Raw genomic sequence first — 19,974 nt, forward strand, 5'->3', positions numbered from 1 at the left:
ACAGGCATGTGCAGTGCAACAAGATCATTGAGCCCTTTCTTGCTGTAATTCCATTTTTAAGCTGAAGTAGTTATCATAAGTATATTGGTAGGAATGGAAGGAGGGTAATACTGATCCCTTTTTAAGGGCCCTTTTTATCAAGCTGTGGCAAAAGGGGGCCTGTGTTGGCATCGGCATGTGTTTTTGATGCGCCGAGGCCCCCTTTTACTGCAGTGGGTAAAAAGGTGTGTCTTTCTTTTCTGCAGGAAATGGCTGTATGACAAGAAAAGCACTTGCCACGCGGCCATTTCAGGGGGGAGCCCTTACTGCTACTCATTGAGGTGGGAGTAAGGGCTCCCGTGCTAACCCGGCAGTAACTGGGCAGCGCACGGCACTATCTGATTACCACCGGGTACACACAGGTGCTACAAAAATAAATATATTTTTGTAGCGCCAGATATGATGGCGCGCTGGGGGTGGAAAGTACTGCTGGGCTGCTGCGGTAGCCCAGCTGTACTTCCTTTATATCGAGCAGTAAGCCTGTGTTGGGTGTACCGCCGCTTTGTAAAAGGGACCCTAATTGCAGCTCATGCCATTTCAATGGCAAATCAAGAGCGAATTGCATCCAGGTACAGTATTTTCCTGTCCCCAAAAGGCTTACAATTGTAGGGGCCTTTTACCAAGCCACAGCGAAATCTGGGCTTAGTGCATGCTAACACAGGACCTTCCTGCACATTAACCCCTGATTCTGTAAAGGTCACCAAAAATTGCATATGCAAATTTAGGTGCAGTTTCAATTTATGTGCGCAATTTAATTGAACAATGAGTCATTTAGTGCCTATAATTTGCTTAACAAGCAATTATTGGCACTAATTAGATTTAATTGGTTATTACGCATATAAAGTTAGGTGCAGGATCTGCACCTAAAATTTACGTGCGGCCTGAAAAAGGGGGTGTGGCAAGGGGACGGACAGTCATGGTTGTTTTGGGGAGGAATGGGGGCATGGTTTTGAGATACGCGCATAATTACAGAATAAGGATGTTCTGTGTCTAAATTTCGTCTTGGAAATTTGCACCACATTTTCATTGGTGCATATGGTCGCACCTAAATTTAGGTATGGCCATTACACTTAAGCGCTATTCTATAAACCATGCTGAACTTTAGGCACATCTTATAGAATACCACTTAAGCAGGGGTTTTTTTCAGCATCAATCTTTTAGGCACCATTTACTGAATCTGGCCTAAGCACAGATTTACTGTGGCATATCTTAAGTGCTCCTGCATTAAGTCCATGTTAATGTGCATGAGCTAGCTGGACAATGCTTCCACACCCCCTCCAAAAACCATATACAATATATATATATATATATATATATATATATATATATATATACAGTATATATATATATATATATATATATAGCACTTACCATGGTTTAATAAAGGGGTCCCTAAGTGTGTACCTGAGGCAATGGAAGGTTAAGAGGACAGTTCTATTTATTTATTGATTGATTGATTGATTGATTGATACTTATATCCCACATTATCCAATTTTCACTATTCAATGTGGCTTACAAAGCAGAGTAAGAAATATAAAGATAGATGCAGAGAGTTACAGAAACATGGCTGATAGGCAACTTAGAGAGATGAATCATTGCAATTAAAAAACAATTGCATTAGACAATGTAAGTTATTGAAAAGGAAGACATGTCTATTTAGGCACCCCAAGAAAACAGAGAATAGGGTTAAATGGCCATTTTTCTCAGTGGAGGAGACTGAATAGTGGAGTGCTGCAGGGTTCTGTACTTGGGCCGGTGCTATTTAAAATATTTATAAATGATCTGGGAATTGGAACGACGAGTGAGTTGATTAATTTTGCAGATGACACAAAACTATTCAAAGTTGTCAAAAGACACACGGATTGTGAAAGATTTCAGGAACACCTTAGGAAACTGGAAGACTGGGCATCTAACTGGCTGATGAAATTTAATGTGGACAAATGCAAAGTGATGCACATTGGGAAGAATAATCTGAATCATACTTACCTGATGCTGGGGTCCACCTTAGGAGTCAGCACTCGAGAAAAAGATCTAGTTGTCATTGTAGACAATACGCTGAAATCTTCTTCCCAGTGTGCAGCGATGGCCAAAAATCAAACAGGATTCTAGGAATTATTAGGAAAGGGATGCAAAATAATACCAAAAATATTATAATGCCTCTGTATCGCTCCAGGGTGCAATCTCACCTTGAGTATTGCGTTCAGTTCTGTTCACCGTATCTCAAAACAGATACAACAGAATTAGAAAAGGTTCAAGGATGAGCAACCAAAATGATAAAGGGGATGGACCTCCTATCAAATGACGAAAGGCTAAAGAGTTTAGGGCTCTTCAGCTTGGAAAAGAGATGGCTGATGGGGGATATGATTGAGGTCTACAAAATCCTGAGTGGTGTAGAACAGGTAAAAGTGAATTGATTTTTCACTCTTTCAAAAAGTACAAAGACCAGGGGACACTCAATAAAATTATATGGAAATACTTTTAAAATAAGCAAGAGGAAATATTTTTTCACTCAAAGAATAGTTAAGCTCTAGAACTTGCTGCCGGAGGATGGTAAAGTTAGCATATCTGAGTTTAAAAAAGGTTTGGACAAGTTCCTGGAGGAATAGTCCATAGTCTGTTAATGAGATACACATGGGGGAAGCCACTGCTTGCCCTGGGATGGGTAGCATGGAATGTTGCTACTATTTGAGTTTCTGCCAGGTATTTGTGACCTGGATTGACCACTTGTTGGAAGTAGAATACTGGGCTATATGGACCATTGGTCTGACTCAGTATGGCTATTCTTATGTGTAGTGAGAGCCTACCATATAATGTCATCTAGGTGCCCAGATTCCTTTATAGAATACTAGTGTAACCCAGTATCCAGTGTGCCTTACATTTACACGCCTGCAGTTACACTACACATAAAAATGGTGGAGCTGTAGTTGCAAGGGACATAGAAATGCAGGCACCCGGTTACCAAATTGCCCTTTAAGGGGTCCTTTTACCAAGCTGTGGGAAAAACGGCCCTGCGCTAGTGGTGGGGGCTGTTTTTCCCTTGCGCCAGAGCCCTTTTTACCGCAGCAGGTAAATAAGCCCCCAGATACAAATGACCTTCCAGTAAGAGAACACTTATTGCATGGCTATGCGGAGGGGAGCATTTACCACCACCTCAAGGGCTCCCTGCTAACCCAACGGGAACCAGGCAGTGTGTAGTGATGCCCAATTACTGCCAGGCTACTGCCGTGCAAGCCATTTCTGGGGGGGGTCTTTTCCCCCTGGAAATGGTGCACGCTTAGGGCGGGACTACTGCCGGCAACCATGTTGGGCCAGCGGTAGTGCCAGAAGAGCGAGTGGTATGCCCACATTGAGCTTACTGCCACTGTGTAAAAGGGCCCCTGAATGACTTGCCTGTGATGAGAAGGAGCTGCAGTGGGATTTCAACCCTGGCTTCCCCAGTTCTCAGCCTGCTGCTCTAACCACCCTTCTCTGCCACAGGACTTATTTTATTTATTTATTAAGACTTATTTACTGCCTTTTTGAAGGAATTCACTCAAGGCGGTGTACAGTAAGAATAGATCAAGCATCAGCAATAGGCAATTACAGCAGTAAAAATATTCAAATAATACAAAGTATGGCATGGTATACTACTTACAATGTCAAGAACATTTTAATTGATAGTGAAGGGTAAAGCAAAGATGGAACATATAGATAGGTAAGAGAGTAAGAGGAGTTAGAAGGTAAGGTGACTAATTTAAAGAAAGTCGCACATGAGGTCAGAGAGATGGTTAAATATTATCTCAGCTAGGGTAGGAGCGGATGTAAGCCATACACACAATCCAGCTTATAATTGAAAAAGAAAAATGCCTATATTGCGACCCAAATCGGGAGATAGACGTTTATCTCACAAAAACGAATAAAGCGGTATAATCGAAAGCCGAATTTGGACGTTTTCAACTGCAGTCCGTCGCGGATGCGGACAAAGTTGATGGGGGCGTGTCAAAGGCGTGGTGAAGGCGGAACTGGGGCGTGGTTATCGGGCGAGCAGAGATGGGCGCCTTTCGCCGATAATGGAAGAAAAATATGCGTTTTTAGCGAGAATGTAGGGCACGTTTCCTGGACCCTGTTTTTCCACGAATAAGGCCCCAAAAAGTGCCCTAAATGACCAGATGACCACTGGAGGGAATCGGGGATGACCTCCCCTGACTCCCCCAGTGGTCACAAACCCCCTCCCACCACAAAATATGCCGTTTCACAACTTTTTATTTTCACCCTCAAATGTCATACCCACCTCCCTGGCAGCAGTATGCAGGTCACTGGAGCAGTTATTAGGGGGTGCAGTGGACTTCAGGCAGGTGGACCCAGGCCCATCCCCCCCCCACCTGTTACACTTGTGCTGGTAAATGGGAGCCCTCCAAACCGCCCCCCAAACCCACTGTACCCACATGTAGGTGCCCCCCTTCACCCCTTAGGGCTATAGTAATGGTGTAGACTTGTGGGTGGTGGGTTTTGAGGGGGATTTGGGGGGCTCAACACCCAAGGGAAGGGTGCTATGCACCTGGGAGCTCTTTTACCTTTTATTTTGTTTTGTAAAAGTGCCCCCTAGGGTGCCCGGTTGGTGTTCTGGCATGTGAGGGGGACCAGTGCACTACGACTCCTGGCCCCTCCCACGAACAAATGCCTTGGATTTATTCGTTTTTGAGCTGGGCGCTTTCATTTTCCATTATCTCTGAAAAACAAAAACGCCCAGCTCACAAATTGTCAAATAAAACATGGACGTCTATTTTTTTTCGAAAATACGGTTCGGTCCGCCCCTTCACGGACCCGTTCTCGGAGATAAACGCCCATGGAGATAGACGTTTTTGTTCAATTATGCCCCTCAATGTAAACTAACCATAATAACAATTTTTTGAAAATACAATAGTTACCAATTTTTTGTATTTCAAAGCATTAAACATTTTAAAAATATCTCAAACTGATTTTTTTCTGCCTCAACAATTGACTGAACTATGTATTAAAAAATCTATGGAGGAGGTTGAGAGTATTGTGGTTTTGAAAGCAAATTATGCTTCTTGTCAATAGTTAAACATTAGTCAGCATTCTTAGAGTTTTCATAGCACATAGCAAAGGTAGTAATGCATATCTTGTTTATAAATGACAATTTTAGCTTATAATAGTCTGAAAGTTAGGCAAGTCTTGGAATAAATCCTGAACTATTACCTTGTTTCAATGGGTGTGGCCATCTTGGAAAGTGTAACTGATGACGTCATAGCAGTTGGATCCCACGGGATTATATTGACAAGTGTCACCAAGATGATGGTTGTTTGCATGTCAACAGCTGGTGCATCTTGCTAACCGGTCTGTGTTTTGTAAGCAAATTTTGGGGCAGCTAAGTAGCGATGCAGTTTACTCACAAACATATAAAGTTGTTCTTACCTCTTCCCCCTCTCCAAAAACTAAGACTCCTATGGGAAGTGTAAGTAGAGAAATCTGACAGCACGCGCATTAATGCTCATTATGCTTTCATTACTATGGCGCTCACAGTGATAGCTGAGGGGTTCCCTGAAGGACACTTAGAGAAGAAGCAGCTGCTGCACAATGTGCTTTAGTCCACACTGTGGATAACTGACATTGAGATAAATATTTCCTAGCCTCTCCCTTGGAAAGAGCTTAAGCTTTGAAATACTCAGAATCTGTGACTTCACTTACTAACACCAGTAAGGAGAAGTTAAAAAGAAAGCTAGCTTTTCCTCCAGCAGAAGTCAATAACCATATGAAAGATAATTTACAAAAACATTTACCTGGATAAACAAGTTGGCCTGTCGAAAATGGCCCACTTCTGCATTGCTGAAAGTTTATGTGGGTTTGCACAGTACATATTCTTTTTTAAAATTTATTTATTTATCAGTTTATCATCTCAAGAAAGATATAGTAGAATTGGAAAAGGTGCAGCGAAGGGCGACTAAAATGATAGCGGGGATGGGACGACTTCCCTATGAAGAAAGATTAAGGAGGTTAGGGCTATTCAGCTTGGAGAAGAGACGGCTGATGGGAGACATGATAGAGGTTTATAAAATAATGAGTGGAGTCGAACAGGTGGATATGAAGCGTCTGTTCACGCTTTCCAAAAATACTAGGACTAGGGGGCATGCGATGAAACTACAGTGTAGTAAATTTAAAACAAATCGGAGAAAATCTTTCTTCACCCAACGTATAATTAAACTCTGGAATTCGTTGCCGGAGAAAGTGGTGAAGGCGGTTAGCTTAGCAGAGTTTAAAAAGGGGTTGGACGGTTTCCTAAAGGACAAGTCCATAAACCGCTACTAAATGGACTAGGGAAAAATCCACAATTCCGGGAATAACATGTATAGAATGTTTGTACGTTGGGAAGCTTGCCAGGTGCCCTTGGCCTGGATTGGCCGCTGTCGTGGACAGGATGCTGGGCTCGATGGACCCTTGGTCTTTTCCCAGTATGGCATTACTTATGTACTTATGTAATAATCCACAATTACAACACTTGTTATCAGAAATACAGAAAGAAAAATCAAAATTAAAGAAGGGAAACATCAACATGAGATATCTTAGGGGTCCTTTTACTAAGGTGTGCTAATGATTAGTGCATGTTAAATGATAAGACACCCAAAGGAATATAATGGGCTTCTTTTCATTTAGTGCACGCTAATCATTTGCACACCTTAATAAAAAGACCCCTTAGCTCTTCCTTAGACCACAGTTGTTGGAGGAGTAGACTAGAACACAAGGAGATCTCAACAGGCAGATAAAAAGATAAAATAAGTAAGGCTAAACACCCGTGGTGGCCCTACCATTAGGCCAACTGAAACAGGGCCTCAGACAGCACTCCTTATGAAGCGGCATCTTTTCCTCAACTCCCCTCCACGGCCTACCTTTTTCTTGTTTTTTAAAAGGCAGCAGCGACAGCGATCCCCATACTCTGCCCTGCCGCTGGCACCAGCATTTCCTCTGTACTGTGGCCTGCGTCTCTGATGTAACTTCTTGTTTCCTAGGAGGTGGACCGCAGTACAGAGGAGATGCTGGTGCTGGTGGCAGTGTAGCGTATGGGGATCTCTGCTGCCTCCGTCTTTCGAAAACAACAACATTCCCTCGGAATGCACATCTACTAAACAGCTCATTATAATATATTAGCGATTCCCGTTAGCTGCTACCACAGACAGAAAACAGGCCACAGAGCCCCTTCATATATTCATCACTGAATCGCTAGGGATTCCTGTGCAGTAATGAGAGGAGGCCCATTCAAGTCTTATGGGCTTCCTCTTATATGCCGTGCAGGAATTGCTAGTGTAACTTTGCAAAAGAAGCCCATAGAGAGAAGAATCTGAGTATCTCTGCACCTAAACTATTTTTTTAAACACCTATCCTAATAACAAAACATTCATTTGACATTAATATATAATTACAACTTCTATAAAACATTTTTAAAAGCCACACTAAGCTAACCAGACTAAGGGCCCCTTTTACAAAGGCGCGCTGAAAAATGGCCTGCAATAGTGTAGATGCGTGTTTTGGGCGCGTGCAGAATCAATTTTCAGCACACCTGTAAAAAAAAAAAATGCCTTTTAAAAAATGTTTCCTGAAAATGGATGTGTGGCAAAATGAAAATTTCCATGCGTACATTTTGGATCGGAGACCTTACCGCCAGCCATTGACCTAGCGGAAAAGTCTCACGTGATAACCGTGCGGTAATGACCTACACGCATCAAATGCCACTTGGTGTGCGTTCAATACGTGCATCGGAAAATAAAATATTTTTTTCAGATGCACGTATCGGACCGTGCCAAAAATGAAATTACCACCAGAGCCATGTGGTAGCCGGGCGATAACTCCATTTTGGCGCATGTTGGACACGCGTAGACACGCAGCTTAGTAAAAGGGCCCCTTAGTACATAACTTTAAAGCCTCCCTATCTTTCCTTCTCACCCATTACTTCCCTCACCCGTAACTGTCTTGTCTGTCTGTATTATTTAGATTGTAAGCTCATTTGAGCAGGGACTGTCTCTTTGTATCAGGTATTCAGCGCTGCGTGCGTCTGGTAGCGCTATGCAAATGCTAATAATAATAATAATAATAATCCTGTCTAGCTTAGTTTTTAGAGGAACAGGCAACCACTGTCAAGGTGTTTGCATAATTTCATATTTCGTGCATCTATATTTTCTCAATAGAAAGAAATATTTTGCATATTTCATTCACTTCTGGAGCTTTGGCAGAAGTAGAACTGTCCATCATTGAATGAGCAGCATCCTCTGAAATGTAAAAAGTTTTAAGGGCAGGTATTAGCTGTTTAAAGCGGGAAGATAAACATCCCTCATGCCTTTTTTTGTTTTTGGTCTCTTGTTTGGCAGAAGGATTTTACATCTAAACCAGCAACAAAACAGTGACAGCAGGGAAGCTCTCTTCCCAATAGCTTCAAGAATAAAGAATATTATTTATGTGACTAATTCCAAGCCTGAGTAACCAAAAATGATTTGCAGGCCGAAAGAAGCATGGAAAGAAAATGCAGACACATGTAGAATTAGCAGAATTGTGACTTTGGAAACTAGGCCAAGTCTAGCAAAGGCAAGTTCTCTGGTTTCACTAATTCTTCACCACTGTGTGGCATGTGTAACAAAAACACCTATTATCTCTTGTAATATTTACCAACTCTGAGGATCCTTGATGTTTTCATTGTAACACTTCAACACTTTTGTACCTGCACCAGCTCCAGTTGATTCAGAATGCAGCAGCAAGACTCATAGAAGGTTGCAAGCGACGTGACCACATCACACCATTTTTGCAAAAACTTCATTGGCTACCAGTACAATACAGGGCTAAATTTAAAACTCTATGTCTGATATCTGAGGCCCTGAAAAGAAATGGCCCCGAGTATCTGAAGAATAGGATGATCCTCCACACACTGCCAAGGACACTAACCAGCTTATTTTCGAACGAGATCGCCAGCCATCTTCCGACACAAATCAGGAGATGGCCGACCATCTCCTAAAGCCGGCCAAATCAGTATAATCGAAAGCCGATTTTGGCCAGCTCCAACTGCTTTTCGTCACGGAGCCGGCCAAATTTTAAGGGGGCGATTCGGTAGGGTAGCGAAGGCGGGACGGGGCGTGTTTTTGGGAAGGCCGGCTTCGCCCGATAATGGAAAAAAAGAAAGCCAGCCTTCACGAGAATTTGGTCCACTTTATTTGGTCTCTTTTTTTCAGGTCCAAGTCCCAAAAAAGTGCCTGAACTGACCAGATGACCACTGGAGGGAATCGGGGATCACCTCCCCTGAGTCCCCCAGTGGTCACTAACCTCCTCCCACCCTAAAAAAAAAACAACTTTAAAAACTTTTTTTTGCCAGCCTCTATGCCAGCCTCAAATGTCATACTCAGGTCCATCGCAGCAGTATACAGGTCCCTGGAGCAGTTTTAGTGGGTGCAGTGGACTTAAGGCAGGTGGACCCAGGCCCATCCCCCCCCCCACCTGTTACACTTGTGGTGGTAAATGGGAGCCCTCCAACACCTCCCCCCCCCGCACAAAAACCCACTGTACCCACATGTAGGTGCCCTCCTTCACCCATAAGGGCTATGGTAATGGTGTAGAGTTGTGGATAGTGGGTTTTGGGGGGGATTTGGGGGGCTCAGCACCCAAGGTAAGCGAGCTATGCACCTGGGAGCTATTTTAATTTTTTTTTTTTTAATTTTTAGAAGTGCACCCTAGGGTGCCCGGATGGTGCCTTGGCATGTCAGGGGGACCAGTGCACTACAAATGCTGGCTCCTGCCACGACCAAATGCCTTGGATTTGGCCAGTTTTGAGATGGCCGGCCTCGGTTTCCATTATGGGCAAAAACCAAGGCCGGCCATCTCTGGCATTTGGGCGGCCCCAACCGTATTATCGAAATGAAAGATGGCCGGCCATCTCGTTTCGAAAACACGGTTGGCCCCGCCCCTTCACGGCACCGTCTTCTGAGATGGGTGCCCTTAGAGATGGGCGTCCACAATCGAAAATGCCCCTCCACGGTTCTCCCAAGGACTTTCACTAACTACACCCTCTCCAAAAGACATTACACAATGTCATACCCGCAAGCGAGCCTTCTCCGGAGTAGCCCCCACACTCTGGAATGCATTGCCTGAAAGGCTCCACTTCACACAAGACTATCTGTACTTCAGGAAGCAGGTGAAAGCTTGGCTCTTCAACCAAGCCTTTAATGGAAGAAGTAACTAACTTGTTAGTCTCACTCACACACACAAGGATTGACTCGGGCTGCACATACTGCAGCGGGACATGCTTATCCACTCCTAGCCTAACTGAGATAATATTTAACCATCTCTCTGACCTCATGTGCAACTTTCTTCAAATCAGTCACCTTACTTTCTAATTCTTTCTACTTTCTTACTCATCTATATGTTACAACTTTGCCTTACCCTTCACTACCAATTATAATGTTCTATTACGTATTGTGTAGTCATTGCAAGTAGTATACCATGCCATATTTTGTATTGTTACTTGAATATTTTTAGTGCTGTAATTGCCTATTGCTCATGTTTGATCTATGCTTACTGTACACCGCCTTCAGTGGATTCCTTCAAAAAGGCGGTAAATAAATCCTAATAAATAAAATAAATAAATACCCCCCTCCTTTCCTCCCCCCCCCCCTGCCTATTTGGTAAGGAATGTCTTTCTTGTAATGAAGTCTCCCTTCACCTTCTGTTATAGGCTGTCAAATGTTTAACAGATTGCTTATTATTAAAGTCATACATAGTTTATTAAAAATGTATGTCTCATTCAGATAAAATGCCTCCCAGCAGTTTTTCAGATCTTGGCAGCTATCATCTTCTGCTAGATAACTCTAATGATGGTTCCTAACTATCTACTCAGTGCTTCTATACTTAAATGTTTTCCCAGTTTGTGATGACTTCACTGGCACCGCATGGTTTGGATTGGAAGGAGCGTTAGGCCAGAGGCAATGGAAGATGGCTTGCACAAAAAAATCGAACAGGGGGAAATGGACAAAATCTACCATAAGAGAAGACTAAATCCTGATTCTAGCCTTTGCATTCCACAGCACCAAGAGCAGGACAGGATTAATCCTTTGGTGGGTCCTAGGCAAATAAGTTTGTTGGTCCCCCCATCGTCATAATATATTTTAAAATGTCCTGAAAATGGTGCCCTTCATGGTTTGTTTGTTTATTTATTGTTAAAATTTATAGACTGAAAATCTATAATTCTAAGTGGTTTGCATTAGTACATACATATTGCACATATATTCCAAAACACTCACGTACATAATCTTAAACATATTATAATACACTTCTTCAATCCCTTTACATCATCAGCTTTTCAAGTAACCCTGTTACAATATATCATCAACCTTTCAGTTAGTCCTTCTGAAATGCATACTGGAACAAGTAAATTTTTAAAGCCTTTTTAAATTGGTCCAGTTTTGTTATTGACCGTAATGGCATAGTAACTCTGGTCTTTCTCCCCCTCACCCCTTCCCCCCCAACTTTTATTCTGCCAGCAGCTGACTTACCAGGGCAGAAGCAGTATCTGATCCAGTGGTGTAGCCATGGGAGGGCCGGGGCCCACCCAATTTGGAATCAGGCCCACCCAAAATTGTGGCACTCTTGCTGTGGCTGGCAGGGATCCCACCAGCTGAAAACTTCCTTGTTCCTCCTCCTTGGGCAGCCAGCACTTGCCTCAAGCTGACACCAACACCAGCCCCCTTTGCACATGCTCAGTTTTCATGCATGCTCAAACACTGAGCATACATGGCCTGCCAGCGGTGGCAACAGCCCGGGTACAGTGCGGCTGACTACCGCTTGGAAGAGCGCTGGCTGCCCGAGGAGAAGATCTTTAGTTGGCAAGACTTGGGGATTCCCACCACCTCAGGTATTTAATATTTTGGGTTGGGGGGAATGGAGAGCGGGGCTGAGGATGAATTCTGTGCCTACCCAACTTGGGCTTAGGACCACCCAAAATTGACTGTCTGGCTACGCCCCTGATCTGACCAACTTGCAGTCTTGACCCTAATGACGAGACACATTCTAGAAAAGGGCAAATGTATGGAACAAATCATAAGACTGTCCAAACCATTAGGATTTGTTCAATCCTGATTTATATAATACATGCTGTGACTGCTAAAGCTTCTGTTTCTCAAGGAAACAGTGGTCTCTTGGGTTCCCACCCTTATTTGGAGCGGGGAGGAGAAAAATACCATTCCATTCTGAGCTGTCTGTAGAGCTGAATTTGAAATGCATTAGCTGCCTTGGGTCAGTTATCTTGAATTTCTTTGTCAGGTTAATAAGACGAAATGACAATTCATCACCACAAGATTGCTATATTTTCAGTGTTTTAAGTAGGACCTGTAAATAACATCATTTTTTCAACAACAGATTTAAAAAATAAAAATATGACTTTGTAGAACTGTTTACTGGTAGAGAACTGAATTAAAAGATGATGTTACTTCTATTTCTGTTTATCCAACCTCACCTCAAATAGAGGGACCTCATAGAGGGGGAATTATCAACATAGGTTACTGTTAAATTGAGTTATTTTACCATAAGGCAGGTTATTGTATCACAGGGTTCCTATTTTATGCAATAAAATCCTGTGCTAAAATAACCCGACTTAATGGAAGTCCACAGAGATAACTCCCCCCCCCCCCCCCCCCCCCATAGTCACCATACAGTAGATAAGAACACCTGCTCACTTATGGACAGAATTCAATTTATTACCACTTAAAATGCATGTCATTTGATCACTCCTTGATGTTTTGCTATTTCACCATAACCCTTTTATTTTAAATTTTTAATGTATAAAATTCAGATAACTATTAACCCCCAAATTCTATAACAGTCACTAAAAATTGTGTGCTGAAATTTGTGCACACAATTTAATTAAATAGTGAGCTAATTGGCACTGATAGAAGTTGAACATGGTTGAACACTACAAAGGAAAGGGAAAGACAACCCCCCCCCCCCCCTTTTTAAAAACAGACAGGGCAACTGTGATGAGCTCCAATGCAGACCTTCAAATCTGCTACAAATCTAGCAGCCAGCAAGGCAGCAGATGGAGGGGTGTAGCCAGTGTTCATTGGTGTCCAACTATTCATTTGTTTTTATTGATGGGCCCAGCATACATCCAAGCTTGAGTTTCAGAGGGCATGTTGCTGATGGAAACTTAGGGGCAGTAATGAATTTTGATGATTCACTGACGTTTCCCATGAGAGTGCATCCACATTGGTCTGGATCACTAAGAACTTGCAGCTACGTTTGTAATAAATGAAGAGCATCAACCAAAAAGGAAGGTTTGTATTCTTCCTCTGTCTTAATAGCATTGTATATTACTGTATCTTTACATGATTGTAGCACAGGAAGAGCTATTCCCCATTAACACTACATAAAAATTTCAGCCCTTAGCTCTTTGCGGGGGGGGGGGGGGGCAATTTTCAAACTGCCCATCTAAGTTCTTTGTACCTGATTTTCAAAGGGAATGTACACTTGTACTTCCTTTTTTAAAGATGTCACAGGTACAAACTATTTTCTGACTTTTTTTGTGCCTGCTTTACTGTGCAAATAATTTTTTATGGAAAATATGTGCCCAAAACAGACTTATGGGACTGATTCTCCTCAATGCAGCTAAAACCAAAGAACTATGGAATTTCACTTTTAGCTGGATTGACTGAGGGCAATTTTCCTGGGTAAACTGATATGTCTGAATCTCTATTTATCTGTCTTCAGCAGGTGACCTGAAGCATGTACTGTCATTTCATCACCTGACACTTCATCACTGACACTTCTTCAAGTATTAAAGCTAAATATATTCAAATTATATCCATGGAAAGCTTGTGGCAAATGGAGTGGGGGGGGGGGGGGAGAAGAGAGAGAGAGAGACATGCCAGCACACATCTGCACCTGCTCATTTGCCCTTAAATATGAGTTTCAATAATATTTCTTACATACAAGAATTTTTGAGGCTCAAGTTTAGGCACAGAAGTACAATTATTTTATCACCTTAATTTGCCACTTCATCATGCAATGCCTCACCACCACAGATATTTCATCATATAACATTTCATCATTCATTCAAGTTAAATGCATTCAAATTATATACGTGGAAAACTTGCAGCAAATGGGGGAAACGTCATTAATCGAGGCTTCTTTGTGCGTATGTCAAAAGGAAACCAGGACTGCCAGCACCTGTTTTTTGCCCCTTAAAATGAGCCTCGCTAAACACATACTGAAGCCAAGTACCCCTGATTCACTTTCCAGGTTTATCTACACAGGTCTCCAAGATGCTATCTCACTTCCTTCCCTCACCCCATTCCCATCCTCCCCAACCCAACTGTGATATGTGCTCTTCAGCTTGGAAAAGAGATGGATGAGGGGAAATATGATTGAGGTCTACAAAACCCTGAGTGGTGTAGAACGAGTAGAAGTAAATCAATTTTTTACTTGTTCCAACAATACAAAGACTTGGGGACACTCAAGGAAGTTACATGGAAATACTTTTAAAGCAAATAGGAGGAAATATGTTTTCATTCAATGAATAGTTAAGCTTTGGAACGCTTTGCCGGAGGATGTGGTAACAGCGGTTAGAGCAGGGGCGTAGCCAGACAACAGATTTTGGGTGGGCCTAGGCAAGAATTGGGTGGGCACCAAGTGTTTGCCCCCCCCCCCCAAAAAAAAAATCTCAGCTGGTAGGAAAACACTTCTTTCCACCTTGGCAGCAGGAATTCACTGAAAACTGAGAATGCGCAGGTGCCGGTGTTGTGGTGAGTAGCATTTTCGTTACCATCGGGGGGAGTCTTCAGATGGCGGAGCTTGGGATTACCACCAGATACCACTAAACATATGCTACTGTTGGATGGGCCTGAGCGTAAATAGCCCATCTGTGGCTACGCCACTGGGTTAGAGTATCTGGGTTTAAAAAAGGTAAAAGACCCACATAATTTACAATGAATATGCATGGAAAACATATGCACAAGGGTGATGAAAAGTCAAAACTACAACAGTTCATCACCATAGGCAATTAGAACATAAGAGTAGCCATACTAGGTTAGACCAATGGTCCATCTAGCCCAGTGTCCTGCTTCCAATAGTGGCCAGTCCAGGTCACAAGTACCTGGCAGAATCCCAATTAGTAGCAACATTCTATGCTACCAGTCTCAGAGCAAACAATGGCTTCTCCCATGTCTATCTCAAAAGTGACCATGAACTTTTTCTCTTGGAACTTGTCCAAATCTTTTTTAAACCCAGATATGCTCACCTCTGTTACTACATCCTCCGGCAATGAGTTCCAAGATAGTTTACATTGTACAGTTATCAAAATACAGTCACATAAACAGATAAACAGTGAGAAAAATCAATGCATCCAATACCCTAATAGTAATATACACCCATTAAAAACCACCAACCCCCCCATACCAGTAAAACAAATATAAGCAATCTCCGTCTTACTGCAGCAACTAGCTGATTGCTTCTTAGACACTGAAGACCCGTGAGAAGGCCTTTAAAGCATGAATAGTCAATCTCCATCTTTAGTACCAAAGGTAATAAATTGTAACTGAAGATAGATTATCTGCTTATTTCCAAATAAATGAAAGCAGGTGACAGTGTGGTCAGTAACTTCTGATTAGTTGATCTCAAGGAAAGGAATGGAATGGTATGGAATGTATGGTACTAATAAATCATCAAGGTAATTTAGTGCTTGGAAAACAAGAATCAAGATTTTGTAGTTGCTAAATTACTGGTTACCAGTGTTGGGAGACAATTAATGGTAGAAAGTACATGCATAATACAGCAGTTTGATGGCCATATCTTGCATCAGTTGCACCCAATTTAACTCTGCTATGGTTACACTGTGCCATTGTGCCACAAGGCATTCCAATAATCATTATAGTTAATAGCAAACACATGGAGCAACAGCTGTAAATCTTTAATATCTTAGAAGGATCTAAGGTAGTGGAACTCTGTTGTTCAAAAAGAAATATCTATGAACCCAAATATAGATATGGTCCCTGAATTTCAGCTGGGAGTCAATTGTAATTCCAACTGTCACCTTATAATCAGTTGGACCTACACTTCCAGAAAATGATGGACAAATGAGGAATAATGTAAACTGATTTAAGTTTGTTATGACCCAATCAGTTGGTTAATGCCTTTAGTCACTTATTAAGGCTACTCAAATCAAGATTCATTGGATCCACAATGGCAACCTGTGGGATGTTGTCAGCATAAAAGTATGTACCGATTCCAGAAGTCTGCATCAATATCGGCAGCAGAGAGAGTGAAAGTTATTAAGAAGTGCGGATGAGAGACGTTCTCCTTGAGGTACCACACAGAATAGTTGAACCAGTCATGATACTGATGATTGCAATTCCACATGGTAGGACTGATCTACCAGAAGACCTGAACAATTTTAAAGCCAGGCCCTCTGACAATTTTAAAGCCAGGCCCTCTGATCCCAAGTTTGATAATTAAAAGCTGATGATATATTAAAGCAACAGCTGCTGACATGTCTAAAAGAACTAATACTGCCCCACTCCCATGATCTAAGCCCAAAAGAATCTCATTCAGAAGAGGCAGTGTAAGGGTTTCAGTACTATGTGCTGGTCTGAATCCAGATTATTTAGGATGTAGCACATTATCTTTAACCAGATAATCATTCACATGGAAGGATACTGTTTTCTCAGCTATCTTGGATACAAATGGAGGATTAGATCCACATTTATAATTGGCAGTAACTAAGTTGAGATTAACCTTCCTTGATAATGGTCTAACTCTCGCTTTTGTCCTGATGGCTCTGTTCTTTAGATTTGAAAGATAAGGAGGAGCATAATCAAAAGGGGTGCCCAAGTTTTCCTGAGGATGTCCCCGCAGGACGTCCTGGCGAAGGGGCAGGGAAACCTGTATTATCGAAACAAGATGGGCATCCATCTTTCGTTTCAATAATACGTTTGGAGACGCCCAATTCTTGACATTTAGGTCGTCCCTAGAGATGGTCATCCTTAGACTTGGTCGTTTCTGATTTTCGGTGATAATGGAAACTAAGGACACCCATCTCAGAGATGACCAAATGCAAGCCCTTTGGTCGTGGGAGGAGCCAGCATTCGTAGTGCACTGGTCCCCCTGATATGCCAGGACACCAACCAGGCATCCTAGGGGGCACTGCACTGGACTTCAGAAATTGCTCCCAGGTACATAGCTCCCTTAAATTGTGTGCTGAGCCCCCCAACCCCCCCCCAAAACCCACTACCCACCACTCTACAACACTACCTTAGCCCTTACAGGTGAAGGGGGGACACCTAGATGTGGGTACATTGGGTTTTGGAGGGCTCACATTTACCACCACAAGTGTAGCAGGTAGGGGGGGATGGGCCTGGGTCCGCCTGCCTGAAGTGCACTGCACCCACTAAAACTGCTCCAGGGACCTGCATACTGCTGTCATGGAGCTGGGTATGATATTTGAGGCTGGCATAGAGGCTGTCAAAAAATATTTTAAACATTTTTTTGAGGGTGGGAGGGGGTTAGTGACCACTGGAGGAGTAAGGGGAGGTCATCCCCGATTCCCTCCGGTGGTCATCTGGTCAGTGCAGGTACCTTTTCAAGGATAAAAAAAAAGGACCAAGTAAAGTCATTCAAGTGCTCGTCAGGGACGCCCTTTTTTTCGATTATGAGTTGAGGATACCCATGTGTTAGGCACACCCAAGACCCACCTTCGCTATGCCTCCAACACACCCTCAGGAACTCTGGTCATCCCCCACGACACAAAGCAGTTAGGGACGCCCAAAATCGGCTTTCGATTATGCCGATTTGTGCGACCCTGGGAGAAGGGCGCTCATCTCGCGATTTATGTTGAAAGATGGGTGCCCTTCTCTTTCGAAAATAAGCCTGAGAGTGGAATTGAGGTTACTGCTTCCTTATCTACCCTGAATATTGGCCTTTTTAAGGAAAAGATTTATGGGTTACTAGTCTATTTCTCTCAGGGGGTAGAATCTTTAGTTGTTCTTCTACCTTCCTCCTCTCCTTATAGCCAGGGCCATTTAATCTAGTTCAGATGTGTCAAGCTGCAGTCCTGGAGGACTGTAAACCCATCAGGTTATCCATAATAAATACGCATGAGATACATATGTAAGCACTGCCTCCATCGTATGCAGGATTGCTGTTTGATACCCTTGATCTAGTTGTCTTTATCTATGTCTTGCAGTACTGTTGGGGATTTGTTAGTTGACAGTATCAAGACAGGGATCCAGCTGGTTAGTTTTATACCCACCATGGTAATGGTGTTTGAACCCACAGTGTAAACATTTTACCCATATGTGCTGGATCTTCTAAGGCCACTTTTGAAAAAATGTTGATCAGTGTTTGTAATACACAAAAAAACACTTCTAGCTCTCATGCATTGTGCAGTTTTTCAAAGAGAAATCACTTGTATTGTTACCATTTAAAAGTTAGCAGCTGCAAAGTACTAAAAGCAGCTGTATACTTTGCATCTGCTATTTGTGCAGGTGGTCAACAGGTGGGAAATATGGTATGCATACTTTTGAATGCTTATTGTTTTTCTCCCTCAACTTAAACACATGCACAGGACACACGCCTTTTGTTAAATTGACTAAAAGTGCATGTACCACAGAGACCCATGCATACTTTTAATCTAGAAGTTCAAGCCATCTAAGTAAACAGCTTTGAAAAAAGACTTTTATATACACCATTTACTATACTTTTGCTCAAGTTTTTCTATTTCTTTAGAGTTTTCCCCTGTTTTCTTTTTTCTTGAATTAAAACTTTCTGGGACATTTACATAGTTATGTATAACACAATGGAAGCTGCACTAAGGAAATAAATAAATGTAGCAGGTGCTAAAAAAAAAAAAAGATGAGATAATCACTGGAGTTTAATGATGGTGGCATTTGCAGGGATATACAAAGCAGTCATTTTGCATTTTATCTTACAAGATACTGAACGATACAGAAAGTGAGTCAAAGCAGCTGTCCAAACCAACTAAAAATAATCGGAAGTCTGTCGGAAAACCAACAGTCCAACTGTGTCACTTTGCTTATTAATTTTTAACTTCAATTTCAGGGCAGTAGGGGACAAAGATAGCTTTTCTCTGAAGGCAGGCTGATTTATCCAAGGAGGAGAAGATCTGCTTTCACTTTCACATGCTTCTAAAAACAAACAAAACAAAAAAAAATCTTTTTCTGTAAGTGAAGAAAAGTTCAACTGTACACCATTTCATTGCTGAAGCATTGGATGTACAATGTAAGGAATGTGCCAGAAGCAAGGTGGAATAACTGAGAAACCAGTGAACTAGAATAGGATTGGCATTCACAAAACTTCAGTTATGGGTCTCATCTTCAGTCAATATCAGAGGAGGATGAGGGAGAACATGATTTCTAGAGTACAAGAGTCTTCCCCAACAAGCTAGAATTACTCCTTTTGTTCTTTGTTCTATGTGTAAGTGTTCTTTCCTTTTTTGAACACGATCAAAAAGATGTTCTACACCATGTGGAAACTTAAAAGAGTAAAACCTTTCTTCCCGAGACACATCTTCCATACCCTGGTACAGTCAATGGTAAGAAGTCATCTGGACTACTGCAATGCACTGTACGCCAGGTGCAAAAAACAGACAATCAAAAAACTCCGAACTGCCCAGAATACTGCTGCCAGACTCATATTTGGAAAAACTAAATATGAAAGTGCAAAAACCACTAAGAGAGAAACTTCACTGGCTCCCAATTAAGGAATGCATTGCGTTCAAGATGTGCACGATTGTACATAAAATCATTCATGCAGACGCCCCAATCTACATGCTAAACCTCGTGGACCTACTTCCCAGAAACGCCACAAGATCATCTAGCAAATTTCTCAACCTGAACTACCCCAGCTGCAAAGGACTGAAGTACAAACTGATGCATGCCACTACCTTCTCGTACACGAGCA

The sequence above is a fragment of the Microcaecilia unicolor genome, chromosome 12 (genome assembly GCF_901765095.1).
Source record: "Microcaecilia unicolor chromosome 12, aMicUni1.1, whole genome shotgun sequence".
Taxonomy (NCBI): domain Eukaryota; kingdom Metazoa; phylum Chordata; class Amphibia; order Gymnophiona; family Siphonopidae; genus Microcaecilia; species Microcaecilia unicolor.